The 14,229-nt window shown below is 36.3% G+C and overlaps 1 pseudogene; it reads right to left on the reverse strand.

Annotated features, from left to right (window-relative positions):
* Window positions 1-4,761: 4,761 nt before the first annotated feature.
* Window positions 4,762-6,108, reverse strand: LOC139029635 (olfactory receptor 4A47-like; annotated as a pseudogene).
* Window positions 6,109-14,229: the final 8,121 nt, after the last annotated feature.

The following is a 14,229-nucleotide window of genomic DNA, read 5'->3' on the forward strand; positions in this document are numbered from 1 at the left end:
ATGCCATGATCTTAGCTTTCTGAATGTTGAGCTTTAAGCCAACTTTTTCACTCCCCTCTTTCACTTTCATCAAGAGGCTCTTTAGTTCTTCTTCACTTTTGCCATAAGCGTGGTGTCATCTGCATATCTGAGGTTATTGATATTTCTCCCGGCAATCTTGATTCCAGCTTGTGCTTCCTCCAGCCCAGTGTTTCTCATGATGTACTCTGCATAGAAGTTAAATAAGCAGGGTGACAATATACAGCCTTGACGTACTCCTTTTCCTATCTGGAACCAGTCTGTTGTTCCATGTCTGGTTCTAACTGTTGCTTCCTGACCTGCATGCAGGTTTCTCAAGAGGTAGGTCAGGTGGTCTGGTATTCCCATCTCTTTAGAATTTTCCACAGTTTATTGTGATCCACACAGTTGAAGGCCTTGGCATAATCAATAAAGCAGAAATAGATGGTTTTCTGAAACGCTCTTGCTTTTTTGATGATCCAGTGGATGCTGGCAATTTGATCTCTGGCTCCTCTGCTTTTTCTAAAATCAGCTTGAACATCTGGAAATTCACAGTTCACGTATTGCTAAAGCCTGGCTTGGAGTATTTTGAGCATTACTTAATTATACCTCATGATTCAGTGCAATTCCTATCATAGCCACAAAATCATTTTTTGCAGAAACAGAAAAATCCATGCTAAAATTCATATGGAATCTCAAGGACTCCAAATTGTCAAAACAATCTAGAAAAAAGAAGATTGGGAGTCTCATACCTCCTGATTACAAAATATACTGTGCAAATCTATGGTAATCACAGCCCCAATAAAGATGGACGTCCAATAAAGATGGAAGATGGACTAATGGGGTAAAACAAATAATCTAGAAATAAATCTTCCTATGTGCGTTTAGGTAATTTTCAACAAGGGTCCCAAGCATTTTATGGGGAAAAGAAATGATAATAAATGATTAAAAGGCAATCACCAAAAAACAAAAACGCATGAGGCACTTAGTCAAATTCATAGGCAGAAAATAGAATGGTGGTTTCCCTGCCCAGGGCTCAGTGAGCGAAAGTGAAGAATTTTGTTTAATGGCTGTGGAATTTCAGTTTGGAAAGTTGAAAAAGTTTTGGAGATGGATGGTGGCAATGTTTGCATAACAATGTGAATTAACTTAGGGCTACTTTAAAATGGCCAAAATTGTAAATTTTGTTATGCATACTTTACCACAATTTTTTAAGTAAATATAAGAACTAAGGTGACCTCATTAACTGCTGTATGATGTGAACATAGACTATAGCACAATAGCCCAAAGTATGTGCAAAGATCGTTGCCTTCAAATAAACCAAAGTAATCTTTCTAGTAGGTAAATATGTCAATCAATAGCAAAACTGCTAAATTAAAATCTCTATTTTTAATATTCATTCTGTACTGGAATAGAGTTGATTAACAATGTGTTAGTTCAGGTGTACAATAAAGTGATTCAGGTATACGTATACATGCATCCATCCTTTTTCAAAGTCTTTTCCCACTTAGGTTACTACAGGTTGCTGAGCAGAGCTTCCTGTGCTATACAGTAGGTTCTTGCTGGATATCAGTTATAAACATAGTAGTCTGTATATGCTAATTCCAAAGTTTTATCTAAGCAATTCAAAGAATATTGAGTACCTTCTGTGGGCCAGGCATTGTTTAAGTTCTCAGGATGAATCAATAAAGAAAGTAGGCACAAAAAAGAAGAAAAAGAAAGAAAGGAGAAAGAAGGAACAAAAACCCAAACTCTTTATTTTGGAGTTTCAAACTCAGATTTTAGAAGCAAGTTAGCAAACACTTTTGAAGCATTTTGTGCTCCTCTGGACTACTTCAGATTGTCTGATTTTTCAGAGGAAAGATGAGATTTTACAATAGGAAACTTCCTTGCCTACAAAGCAATGAGAATTTGCACTACAGATTAGACTTAAACTCCACCGTGCAAACAGAGGTACCAAAGTCACTGATGAAACACTGAGTGGGATGTGTTTGCCCTCAAAGTGACAGGGAAGAATCTATGCTACATGGATCAGTGATATCTTAAATAGAAATTGTAATGAGTCATAATAAAACAGATGGATGCAAACATGACTGCGGTTTCAGACTGTGACTATTAAATCAACATATTAATAAGTAGGCTCAAACATCTTTATTACTCAAAATAGGATCATTGCAATCAACACATTTCTGCCAATGAGAAATACATTTGTTTATTCCTGTATGTAAAAATCCAGGCTTGGGGATTTCACAAACTCTTGGAAAGCATTTTCTGCCTCCTACTGGTTGTGGAAGTGTTTTCCCTGCAAAAGTCATTGAAGGGATATGCTTGAGGAAGTGGTAGTCAGTTGGCATGAGGTCAGGCTGAATATGGCAGATGAGGTAAAACTTAGACCAACTCATTCAACTTTTGAAAAATTGTATGTGTGAGGTGCACTCGGTCATTATCCTAGAGAAGAACTGGGCCCCTTCTGTTGACCAATACCAGCAGGCATTGCAGTTTTTGGTGCATCCCATTGATTTGCTGGGACTTCTCTAGTGGCTCAGACGGTAGAGAATCTGCCTGCAGTGCAGAAGACCCAGCTTCTATCCCTGGGTTGCGAAGATCCCCTGGAGAAGGGAATAGCAACCCACTCCAATATTCTTGCCTAGAGAATCCCATGGACAGGGGAGCCTGGCAGGCTATAGTCCTTGGGATCGCAAAGAGTCGGCTAGAGCTGAGTAATTTCATTTCATTTCACTTCACTTCATTGACTTGCTGAGCATAGTTCTCAGATGTAGTGATTTCACCGGGATTCAGAAAGCTGTAGTGAATCAGAGCAGAAACAGACCAACAAACAGTGACCGTGGCCTTTCTTTCTTTCTTTTTTTTTTTTTTTTTTTTGGTGCAAGTTTGGCTTTGGGAAGTGCTCTGGGGCTTCTCTTTAGTCCAGCCACTGAGCTGGTTGTTGCCAGTTGTCATATAAAATTCACTTTTTGTCACAGGTCACAATTTGATGGAGAAATGGTTCATTGTTGTTGTACAGAGTAAGAGAAGATGGCATTTCAAAGCAACATTTTTTTTTATTGGTCAGCTGATAACGCACCCAAGCACTGAAGTTTTCCACCTTTCCAGTTTGCTTGAAACCCTGAATGACAATAGAATGGTTGATTTTGAGTTCTTCAGCAACTTCTACTGTAATTATAAGAGGATCAGCTTCAATGATTGCTTTCAGTTGATCTTTGTCAACTTCCGATGGCCATCCACTAAGCTCCTCATCTTCAAGCCTCTCATCTTCTTTGCAAAATTCCTTGAACCACCACTCCACCCCACTGCACCTGAACTGTTCATTAGCATTTCCTGGGCCAGATGCATTGTTGAGTTGTGAAGTGTCTCTGCTGCTTTAACACCCATTTTGAAATCTAATAAGAAAATAGCTTGAATTTGCTTTTTGTCTAACATCATTTCCCTAGTCTAAAATAAATTTAAAATGCAGAGCAAGTAACAGGTCATTAGCAAATAAAGTGAAAAACATGCATTAAAACAATGCATATAATATAACCACATTTAAGAATGTACTCCAATATCAAATGGCAAATTTCAACAAGGCAAATACTGCAATTACTTTTGCACCAACTAATACATATGTTTGTACTTCCACCCCACCTTCCCCCGGCCCCCCCAAAATCTCCAGAACTGCATCTAACAAGTTTTTTGAGCTTTGTTAATGAGTCTGTTTTTCATTTGCTATTTTTGGTTTGTTTTTAGTTTGGCAGGGGGGAGGGTTTGCCCTGCCTGTGGCTTGTAGAATCCTAATTCCCTGAAAAGAGACTTAGCCCAGGCCCTCAATAATATTTGCACAATTCAAAAACACGTATTTGTTGGTAAAAAAAAAAAAAAAAAAAAAAAAAAACATGTATTTGTTGGGAAAATATTTACCATAAAAAAATTTATGAACTACATGAAGAGAAATCAACATACTAACTTTAAATTTATAAGGAGCATTGTGCAGGATAAGGAAAATTCAGAGATATATATGGGTTGATATGGAGATATTTTTAAGATGTTGCATACTAAAAGTAAGTGCAACATACATAAAAAAACAAATATACATACGGCACATACATTTGCATTTACAAAAATTACTCCCAGATGAAAATGAAGAAACAAATTTTGGCCAGTTTCTGAGTATGAGGACTAGAAAATGTTGAAGGAAAATAGGAAATTTATTCAACACTGCATCCCATATAATTTGGTTTCACTTATGCTTTTATGATTATCTATTTTATTTCATTTTTCTTATAAACAGCGAAAGTACTAAAGTAAAAATTGTTATGTATAATGCAACTGAAATATAGTAAAGAAGGAAACCTATATAGAATTAAATATTTTAAATAATGTAAATAAAAAGTTCACTTAAATGAAAAGAATCTAAATGAAAATTGCACTCTGTCTGAAAAAGTATAAAAGATAAAGATACATGAACTGATTAAAAATCAGTATAAGTATACAACATTTTCCTCACTAAATCACTTACTTACTATTAATGCCTTTCTGTATAGGCCTTACAGTTATCTAGGTGCATTGATAAACAAGAATTTTGGACCTTACATTGTAGCATGGAGAAAACTGTTACGAATGCACAGTTGTATGATTATATTATTTAATTATAATTATCATAATTTTCTAGAAGAAAGAGAAATCAGATTCAAATTTAAAATAGCTTCTTCCTTCAAAGGAAATGGAACCTGATGTTAAATGACTCCCTCCATGGTTGATGAACTCCTAGTTAATATGAGATACAATGCTTCTTCTCCAGAGCATCTTCATAGCATTAGTCAACTCAGAACTTCTGTAGATTAATGGATTCAGCATGGGAGTTATGACTGTATAAAACACACTCAATAATTTATCAATGGGGAACATTTTAGCAATTCAGTTCAGTTCAGTTCAGTTCAGTCGCTCAGTCATGTCCGACTCTTTGCGATCCCATGAACCGCAGCACGCCAGGCCTCCCTGTCCATCACCAAATCCTGGAGTCCATCCAAACCCATGTCCATCAAGTCAGTGATGCCATCCAACCATCTCATCCTCTGTCATCCCCTTCTCCTCCTGTCCTCAATCTTTCCCACCATCAGGGTCTTTTCAAATGAGTCGACTCTTTGCATCAGATGGCCAAAGTATTGGAGTTTCAGCTTCAGCATCTTCCAATGAACACCCAGAACTGATCTCCTTTAGGATGGACTAGTTGGATCTCTTTGCAGTCCAAGGGACTCTCAGGTGTCTTCTCCAACACCACAGTTCAAATGCATAAATTCTTCAGCACTCAGCTTTCTTTATAGTCCAACTCTCACATCCATGGTCTCACATACATGAAAATGCAGGAAACGAAGAAGCAGACAACCACAGTGATGTGGGAACCACAGGTCTGGAGGGCTTTCCGCCTCCCTTCCTGACTCAGGTTCTTCAGAGAGTGCAGGATGACTCCATAGGAGACGAGTAAGAGCAGAAACCCAAGAGTGCAGATCAGTCCTCCATTGAATGCAACTAAAACATCACTCACACAGGTGTCAGTACAGACAAGTTTCAATAAGGGGTACATGTCACACATATAGTGATCAATGACACTGGAGCCCAGCCACAGAAGGGGAGCCCATAAACAGTGCTAAGTTGAATCACTGAGGCAGAAAGCCTCCAACCCAGGACACCACCAGCAGCACAACACATGTCCTCTGCCTCTACCAAATAATGCAAGGGCTTACAGATGGCCACATAGCGGTCATAGGCCATCACCAGCAGAAGGAAGACCCCTGATCCAGCAAAAAGGTGCTCTGTAAACAGCTGAGTCATGCAAGATTCAAAGGTTATTTTTTTTCCAAAGAACAAGTCTGAAATCAATCTGGGGGTAATAGAAGAGGAATAAGTTACATCCATAAATGATAAACTAGCAAGAAAAAAGTACACTGGTGAGTTCAGGGTCTTACTGACATTTATAGTCACAACAATGAGAAGGTTGCCCACTACAGTCAAAATAAAGCAGAGCAAGAGCAGAACAAAAAGGACTTTCTGCTCCTTTGGATTCTGTGTGAGCCCCAGGAGGACAAAGTAAATTACATTGTTGCTTGCTTCCATTTAGTCTGTACAGAGGCTGAGTTCAGGTAGCAGAGGCAATTTACCTACGATACAAGGGGGGAAACATTTAAATGCATTGTAAGTATAGTTGTTTATTTATCCATTCATTAGAAGAATATGAATGGAGTGTCTCTTGGCTCCAATGTGCCATGGACATTTTAATTACCAACTTGAATAAGCCAGGGCTTCCCTTATAGCTCAGTCGGTAAAGAATCTGCCTGCAATGCAGGAGACCCAGGTTCGATTCCTGGGTTGGGAAGATCCCTGGAGAAGGAAATGGCAACTCACTCCAGTATCCTTGCCTGGAAAATCTCATGGACAGAGGAGCCTGGTGAGCTGCAGTCCATGGGGTTGCAAAGAGTCAGGCACGACTGAGCGACTAACACTTACTTACTAGGATAAGCCATAGAACCCCACCCTCAGTGATATTACTCAAAAATGAGGGATCAGGTAATTCCAGATCCATGTAATAAGTGCATTAAATGATTATTCACACAGTGCTAAGAGTCACATTAAAGGAGTATATCAACTAAAATTAGAGAAGTTTTCCCAAAGGAAGCAATATTTCAGCTGAAATTTTTTTTTAATCAAAGAATACAAATGATGGGAAGAGAGTTCCATGAAAAGGTGCACCAAATGGTGCAATACTTGAGCAATACTTGAATATCACTCTCAAAAGTTTGATACTTAAGATTCAGTTAAGGCAATTTACACAATCAATGTGGGTAGATCAAACCGTAAATAGATCCCTGTCTTGAATTGTTTCAGACCTCACTGATACTTTCTTAGATCTTTAGGTGGATATTTCCCTTTTCCTAAACAATAAATGCTGCAGCAGTTTAATTTCATGTCCCCAGCCCCTATCTCTCCTCTATTTTGCAAATTTGTTATGCACCTTCTATAATTTTGACATCCAGTGTAATGGCAATTTAATATTTACAAAACTAACTGTTAAATTTTTCACAATAGACAGGCATTTTCTAAACCAAATTTAAAGAGATAGTCCCTATTTATCTCATTAAATGCTATCATTTTCCATATTTGTGTTAGGACAAAAAATTTCAATGCTCTTCACTATTAGTTATTCTCATAAAACTTTAATAAAGCCTATCGGCACTACTTTCAAAATGTATCTCTAATATGATCATTTGCTACTTTTTAATTTCTTACCAGTCCACTGCAACAGCCTTCCACCAATTCTCTCCATGTTTATCCTGGTCTTCAAAGCTGCCCAAATTGTCCTTTTTAATTTTATTCTGATGACATCATTCCAGTGCTCAAAACTCCTACCGTTTATTCCAATCACAAACTCATAGTTTAATGTAACACAGTCAATATTTACAATAATAAGAATTGTAATCCTCATTTCATATTGAAGAAACTGAAGTTCAGAACATCTAATTTACTGTTCCAGTCACATGTTTTTAAGTGCTATACCTATAATTCAATCTAAGTTTGATTGATTTCAAGGTAATTAAATATCTTACCTAATAAACACAGTCCCACGACTGTAAGTCTGGTTCCCACTATTTACAGTTAGTCTTACCTTGTGGAGTCTTGTTCAGAATCTGAAGGATGACTTTAAGTTACTCATAAACACTTGGAATCATTTTTCATCCAGTTTGACCACTGAGGGTAGAAAGCTGCCTTATTACCTGAGGATATTCATTTAATTTGGCTATCTGTCCATTTTTTCCATGAAGTCTTCTGATTACTCAGGTCATTTTTATATGTGCTGTTGGTTATTTGAAAGGAATTCCAGGGTTCACACAGGAAAACAAAAGCTTATCACTTTAGGAAATGTATCAAAAGGACCAGCACATCTTATAAGTACATAGAAGATAGCAACTAGCCATTTGCCAGGGAAGTTTTCCAAGTAACTACTTTCTTACTAACAACAAATAGAAAAGTCCCATTTGATGGTTTGGCTCTTCTCACTCTGTCATGTCAACATAGCCAGACTAGTTGACTTGCAGTTTTGAAAGACACCCCCTAATTTTTTAAGCCATACATTAAGTCTAAGAAAGGACCTCCTGAAAAATTTACATCACTCACTAAGTGGATAGCATCTTCTCCCTGTTAGTGGTGAAGATCAGGGGATATTTCATTCCTTCTAGACGCATTTATCATTGAGTCTTGGAATGTGTCCAAGAATGATTCTTGCTTAATTAATTCACTGACTTTTTCCACAAAGTTTTTAAAGAACATCTATATGTAAAGAGATTACTATAGCAAATCACATAATTAATGTCAGAAAGGTGCAACATACAAAGAAAGTAGCTTTAGAATCATGTAAGATGATTGTCCATCAAATACAAAATATTGACCCAGTCGTGTTGCTTCAGAGAACTTGTTATGCATTTCCCCACCCGTCATGGGAAGAGTTTCTTTTCTTTTATTTAATATTCAATTTAATCACATTATATTTTGGTTAATAAATAAAATTTGCATCAAAAATATAATTAAATGTATCAAAACTTTGGATATAATAACTAATGAATTATCCAATTATATATATATATATATTTTTTTTTTTTTTTAAGTTAGGTAACTTCTGTTATGCCAGCAACCATGCTATGAATAAGAACACAGATTAATAAAACCAGGGGGAAAATCACGTAAAAGGTTTTTTCATGCCTGGATCTTATTTTCTTCTAATAGAGTCAAACAATAAAAGAGACATCTAATAAGGTAGCTATTAAATGTCTTTTAATATTAAAGTAGTTATTAAATAAAGGAAACAATAAAGTAGCCATGGCTTGCGATATAAGTAAATAAAGTTTAGCTACCAACTGGGCAATACATAAATCTAAATACAGTTTTTATAATGGTAAAAATTCCCTACCTGGGCCGCTCCTCTGAGTACCTATAGGTAAAACTCAACATACTTTTGATAAGTAGTGTTCAGTGGACCCTGAACCATAAAATTGTATTTTCTCTTCTCCATTTAGGAGGCAAACTCATTGTTATGATTATTTCCCAAAGTCACTCTTTCATCCCACAACTTCCTCATGGCATTTTCACCTCTAAATTTGTGGCTGTGTTTCCAGGTGGTGCTTGTGACCCTGCTTGGCAGTGCAGGAGACATAAGATATGGGAGTTCGATCCCTGGGTTGGGAAGATCCCCTGGAGGAGGGAATGGCAGCCAACTCCAGTATTCCTGCCTGGAAAGTTTCATGGACAGAGGAGCCTGGCAGGCTACAGTCCAGAGGGTCCCAAAGAATGAGACACGACCGAAGCAACTTAGCATGCACAAAGCACGTTTAAGAAGTTTAGCCAGGAGTTACAATGATATAAAATGTAGCCTTGGGTTGGCTGCAAATATACAGGGTGCAAAAACAAATAAGTAGGACACAACTAGGATGACAATCGTGATGTGGACATAGGTGGAGAGGACTAGGCACCTCCGCTCCAAATCATAAGTCCTAGGGAGCACAAGATGTCCACGTAGGACACCATCAAGGGAAAATGTTTGGGGTTGTTGTTTTTTTTTTGTTTGTTTTTTGAATTTAAAGCATCATTTTTTATTTTTAGTTTTTGCTTAACAAATATGTGAGAAAGACTTTGACAATTCCTGACCCTCATTAGGGTGTTCTTTAAACTGTAAATTCAAAAACTGTATTTCTTTATAAAAGTTGAAAATGATCTCACCTTGAACTAAAGAAAGATATAGTAGTTATTAATCATAGCTCTTGTAGTACACACTGCAATTCTGCAGCTTGACACATTCTATAATCTGTTCTCATTTTAATATTTTTTTTACATTTTTTTAATTGGAGGCTAATTATTTTACAATATTGTGGTGGTTTTTGCCATACATTCACATGAATCAGCCATGGGTGTACATGTGCTCCCCCTCCCGCCTCCCTCCCCATCCCATCCCTCAGGGTCGTCCCAGTGCACCAGCCCTGAGCACCCTGCCTCATGCGTCGAGCCTGGACTAGCGATCTATTTCACATATGATAATATACATGTTTCAGTGCTATTCTCTCAGATCATCCCACCCTCACCTTCTCCCACAGAGTCCAACAGTCTGTTCTTTACAACTGTGTCTCTTTTGCTGTCTCACATATAGGGTCATCATTGCCATCTTTCTAAATTCCATATATATGCGCTAATATACTATATTATTCTTTTTCTTTATGACTTACTTCGCTCTAAATAATAGGCTCCAGTTTCATCCACCTCATTAGAACTGATTCAAATGCATTCTTTGTAATGGCTGAGTAATATTCCATGGTGTATATGTACCACAGCTTCCTTATCCATTCGTCTGCTGATGGGCATCTAGGTTGCTTCCATGTCCTGGCTATTATAAACAGTGCTGCGATGAACATTGGGGTGCACGTGTCTCTTTCAGATCTGGTTTCCTCGGTGTGTATGCCCAACAGTGGGATTGCTGGGTCATATGGCAGTTCTATTTCTAGTTCTTTAAGGAATCTCCACACTGTTCTCCATAGTGGATGTACTAGTTTGCATTCCCACCAACCTTGTAAGAGGGTTCCTTCTTCTCCTCACCCTCTCCAGCATTTTGTTTTCAGACTCTTTGATAGCAGCCATTCTGACCGGCGTGAGATGATACCTCATTGTGGTTTTGGTTTGCATTTCTCTGATAATGAAGATGTTGAGCATCTTTTCATGTGTTTGTTGGCCATTTGTATGTCTTCTTTGGAGAAATGTCTGTTTAGTTCTTTGGTCCATTTTTTTATTGGGTCGCTTATTTTTCCAGAATTGAGCTGCAGGAGTTGTTTGTATATTTTTGAGATTAATTCTTTGTCAGTTGCTTCATTTGCTATTATTTTCTCCCATTCTAAAGGAAATGTTTTAATGGGTAAAGGAATCCACAGTTGGCAGCAACAGAGTCCAGTGGTGTGAGTGTCCACGCAGACAGGTTTCAACAAAGGGTGTTAGGCACACAGGATGGTCTATGACATCGGAGTTACAGACAGGCAGTCACACTGTGAAGAGAATCAGTGTTGCGAGGACAAACCCTCTAGCTTGTGATGCTTGAAAGAAACCGCATCCCTGTCACTCACGATGGCTTCACCGTGCAGGGTTTTGCAGATGGCCACATAGAGCTCTGGCAACCGCTATGGCCAGGAAGATCTCAGCAGCAAAAGATACTCAGCAAAGAGTTGAGCTCTGGACTTCCTGAAAGAGATGATTTTTTTTCTTACAGCAAGTGTCAGCTGGCATTGTAGGTGTCATAGATAAAAACCCACAGCTATCTACAAGGGATGAGAAACACAGGCAGGAACCGTAAGCTCTGCCCAAGCTTACGATAGGTGACTTACTAACTGAAGACACCTATTCTTACCTGGATAACAGTTCTTTTAATACTCTAAATATATAAACTAACTTAAACTAACCTCTTAAACTAACCTTCTTGAAGTGAATATTATTAAAAATAATAACAACACTGTTTTGTGACTAAACTATTTTAAACTTATTTTAACTTAATTTTAAACTATATTATTGATCTTATTTATATTCAATTTATTATTTTGGTTGTAATAATTTTTGAATTATAAATAAATCTCCCTAGGCATACTTCTGAAAGATAATGGTAATAAGGGACAGTTAGTCTCTTACATATTGAAATATGTTATATATCATAGCAGTTATGTGTCAACCTGCACATAAATAAAGAGATTAGTGAAAAACAATAGTCTCAAATTGGTTCCAAATTGGGACTTCAGGATATAATAGTCATAGTCAGAATTTCAAATCAATGGCAATAAGATCATTTTGTGAATATTTTTCTAAAAATTCTAAAATTTAGAGAAACAATTAAGACTTCATCACTATTTAATTCCTATAACAAAGTTAATTCAAGATGAATCAGGAGTTTTAATATAATAAACAAGATATCACAATGCTTTAAAAATTAAATCCTAAAAATGAATTGAAGGACGTTTGGTACAAGAGAACTGGGAAAATTCTTCCTAAAGATTCTAAAAATTGAATATAAAGCATAAAATAAATTACAAGGAAAAAGCATTCTACATAGGATAAAATGTTAAAAGCATATAACCAGAAAATATTAAATATATATATAATGTAAAAGATACCAATTTTTAGTATATCATTATCTCATAAAAATAAAAACAAAAAATAGGTTATACATATATATGTAATCCAGAGGAAAATAAATACAGATAAATTAAGTATGTGGAAAGATGCCCAAATTCAATTACATGAAAAGGGTGGTGGTTAAAATATAAAAATAATGTTAACCAGATGTCATAAATACCTTTCAGGGATTGGTCATTGACAATGTGGTCAAAAGAATTCTCACAGACTATGGACAGGACTATAGCTGTTGCACTGACCTCAAGAATGGTAGTTTAGCAATAACTATCAGTATCAACATTTTAAATGAATATACTACTTGAATATTGGTTCAAATATCATATCAAAAATTCTATGCCTAGGAACTCATAATTGCACAATTCAAAAGCATATTTATTGGTAAATTATTTCTCATAGAGAAGTTTAGGAACCAAATGAAGAGGAATGGACATGTCAACTTTAGTATAAATTTATACAGAATGTTGTGTAGCTTAATAGTTAAGAGATATTATGGATTGATAATGGAAATATTTTTCATATGTCAGATACCAAAAGCAAGTGTTATATATATAGAAAGAAGCAAATATACATTTGGCTAATATATTGTGTTTCAAAGATTGTTGGTGGTAGTGGTTTAGTCGCTAAGTGTTGTCTGACTCTGTGCAAACCCATGAATTATAACCCACCGGGTTCCTCTGTCCATGTAATTTCCCAAGCAAGAATACTGGGATGGGTTGCCATTTCTTTCTCCAGGAGATCTTCTTGAATCAGGGATTGAAACTGGGTCTCCTACATTGCAGGCAGGTTCTTTACTGACTGAGCCACCAATTAAGCCATCAATTAAGAAACAAATTTAGGGCTAAATTCTGAGCATGAGGACTAGAAAATACTGAGATAAAAATAGGAAATTTATTTGACATTGCATCTCAATTTATTTGGTTTTTCTTTATACTATTTGTTAATATCTTTTTTGACTTCAATGTTTCTTATAAAGTTAAAGAATTAAGTTAAACATTTTGTGAATAATGCAACTTAAATATAGTAAAGAAAGCAACTTATATAGAATTAAATATATAAAATTGTATACATAAAAATGTTCCAATTAAATGACACAAATCTAAAATAAAAAGTATCCTGTCTCTGAAAAAGAGTAAAAAAGATAAATACATAAATTGATTAAATTTCAGGGTAACTATATAATAGTTAAAATTCTATATAAAAAGTTTAAAAGTTAACTATATATAAAGCTAAAAATCAGTGAAACTCATAATAATTTCTTGATTCATTTTAAATTACTGTTCTTGATATTTAGTCATATCCAACTCTTCGTGAACCCATGGACTGCAGTGCACCAAGCTTCTTTGTCCTTCACTGTCTTTGACTTCACTCAAATTCATGGCCATTGAGTTGGTGATGCCATCCAACCATTTCACCCTCTGTCACCCCCTTCTCCACCTGTGCTCAATCTTTCCCAGCATCAGGGATTTTTCCAATGAGTCAACTCTTCCCATTGGGTGGCCAAAGTATTGGAGCTTCAGTTTTAGCATCAGTCATTCCAATGAATAGTCAGGGTTAACTTCTCTTAGGATTGACTAGTATGACCTCCTCACATTTCAAAGGACTCTCAAGAGTCTTCTGCAGCACCACAGTTTAAAAGCATCAGTTCTTCAGTGTTCAGCCTTTGGTGTTCAGCCTTCTGTATGGTCCATGTCTCACATCCATATATGACTATTGGAAAAACTATGCATTGACCTATGGACTTTTGTTGGCAAATTGAATCTCTATTTTTTAATATATATTACTAATTCCTAGATATATAGGCATTACCTCTTTCTAGGTACAGTAATAAACAAGTAATTATAGACCTTACATTCTAGTAGGTAAGTAAACTGTTATTAATGGCATAGCTATATTAATTGCAAACATTCAAGTAATTATCATAAAGTCTCCGAAGAAAGAGAAATCAGAATCAAATTTTAAAATGACTTTTACATTCTAAGTAAATGGAACCCTGATGACAAATGACTCCCTTCATGTTGGGTGATGCGA

Source organism: Odocoileus virginianus, chromosome 10, assembly GCF_023699985.2.
Source record: "Odocoileus virginianus isolate 20LAN1187 ecotype Illinois chromosome 10, Ovbor_1.2, whole genome shotgun sequence".
Classification (NCBI taxonomy): Eukaryota; Metazoa; Chordata; class Mammalia; order Artiodactyla; family Cervidae; genus Odocoileus; species Odocoileus virginianus.